Raw genomic sequence first — 2278 nt, 5'->3', positions numbered from 1 at the left:
TCAAGCTACGACAGTTTCTGCTCAGGGGCCCTTAATGTTCTGACCTCTGCTAGTGACCTCACTGCCAGGGGATACTTTCAACAGGCTGGCTCAGAAAGTTGCTGAAAATCCAACATTTGGCCAGATGAAGGTTTAACACACCATGCACAACAGCATTCCTCTTCACCAGCAATAACTAAATGCAAAGTGTAAAAAAGATCCCACTCACAAGAAAAACAAGATAGCCAGGAATCCAGGAATAAACTCAACACAGATTGTGCCAGTTATACGGCTTCTATATGGAGAAAGCATGAAACTTGACTGAAGTGCATAAAAAACAAACTGAATTGGTGAGATGCGCCACTTTCCTAGATAAAGCTCAGCATTATAAAGAAGCTTATTCTCCCCAAAGTAATTTATAAATTCAATACACTCTCAATCAATATCCAAACATGATTTTATACCCTAGTTGCTATACTAATTCTAAGTCATTTGGAAGACAAAATGAACAAAAAAAAAAAAAATGAAGGGGGGACTGACCCTATACTTTTTTAAAGCACATAATAAAGACTTAGAGGTTTAAAACAGTGTGGTATCTGTGGAACTATAGAAAAATAGACTAATGAAACAAATGAAGAGTCCACAACAACTCCATTTAGTAAACGCAGCATTTTAAATCAGTAAGGAATGGAAAGATTAGTCAATAGAAGTGTCAATGTAATGGCTATCTATTTTGAGGGTGGGGGCCTAAAATCCTGCCTTATACCACTGATGAAAATAAAAATTAAAAACCATCTGGGAAAAAAATTCTAGGTAGATTGAATGGCTATATATTTAAAAAAGTAAAACAATAAACTATGAAAAAGTAGTAAAAGAAAATGCAGGTAAATGTTTATAAACTCGATAAAGAAGGTATTCTCAAACAAGACATAAATTACAAAAAGCCAGGAAACACAAAAGTCAGAACATCATAAAGAACAGGAAAAAAAAGACTGATAAATCTGAACTCATCAAAATCTAAGACCCCAATAAACCAAGTTAGAGCAATTGAGATTGAAAAAGAATATTTGTAAAATTTATAACAGGATTTATATCCTGAATATAAGGAGCTCCAAAAATTATTATGATTTTTAAAGATTTTATTGGGGAATTGGGGGAGGGGAACAGTGTTGGGGAATTGGGGGAAGGGGACCAGCCAAGTTGTTGTTCTTCAATCTTCATTTGTGGAGGGAGCCAGTTGCCATCTGGCTTCTTGTCGGCAGCTCGTGGCCTCTAAGCTCAAGGTGCTGTGTTACAATCTTAGTTGCAGGTGGGCGTAGCCACCATCCCAAGTGGGAGTCAAACCGGGCAGACGTGTTAAGAGCACACGCTCTATCCACTGAGCCATCCGGGCAGCAGCTCAGCTCAAGGTGCAGAGTTCAGTCTTAGTTGCAGGTGGGCATAGCCCACCATGGAACAGGCAGTCTTGTTAGGAGCACGTGCTCTCACCAGTTGAGCCACCTTGCCATCTGTTGGCAGCTCAGCGGCAGCTCAGTTCAGGCACAGCATCACTGGCCCATGTGGGAATTGAACTGGCGGCCCTGTGGCTCAGAGCTTGCACTCTTAAGCCAACTTTTAACCAACTGAACCATTCGGCCAGCCCTCCAGAAATTATTTTAATAGTATCTGAAACACCACTTTTTTACTAATATTTCTAATTTGGTAGATGAGCAAATAGCCCCAAAGAAAAATGAGCAAAGGACACAATCAAGCAACTCACAGGACAGGAAATAAAAATGTCCAAACACATAAAAAGATGCTCAGTGTCACAGGTAATCAGGAAAACGGAAATTTTTTTAAAAATGAAACTTTTTTTGCACAACAGATTGGTCACAATTAAAAAGATTGATAAGGGCCGGCAGAGTGGCGTGTTGGTTAAGAGCTGGTTTGGGACACCAGAGGGCCCCGGTTCGGATCCCACATATGAGGACCAGTGACACTGCCCTCTACAGGTAAGATGCTGAACAGCAGCTCAACCTGGAGCTGGGCTGCCTGTGAGTCACGGGCAACAGCATAGGCTGCAGCCCCTACTGCAGTGGGTTGCCATGGGTTACAGTGTAGTCAGCAGCCAGCGTGAGCAGCCAGCAGCCACCGTGAACAGCCGTCCAGAAGCCGGCGACTGGTCTGCCTCGCCCGGGAGGAGCGCAATGATGGTGCCAACTTAGGCCAGTGAAGCAACGTCCTCCACAACTAGACTGAAGAACAAAAGGACAGCAACTTGTCTGTTCCCCTTTCCCCAATTCCCCAGCACTGTTCCCAT

Source organism: Hipposideros armiger, unplaced genomic scaffold, assembly GCF_001890085.2.
Source record: "Hipposideros armiger isolate ML-2016 unplaced genomic scaffold, ASM189008v1 scaffold_61, whole genome shotgun sequence".
Taxonomy (NCBI): Eukaryota; Metazoa; Chordata; class Mammalia; order Chiroptera; family Hipposideridae; genus Hipposideros; species Hipposideros armiger.
The sequence above is the reverse complement of the archived record's forward strand: the minus strand, read 5'-3'. Positions refer to the sequence as shown.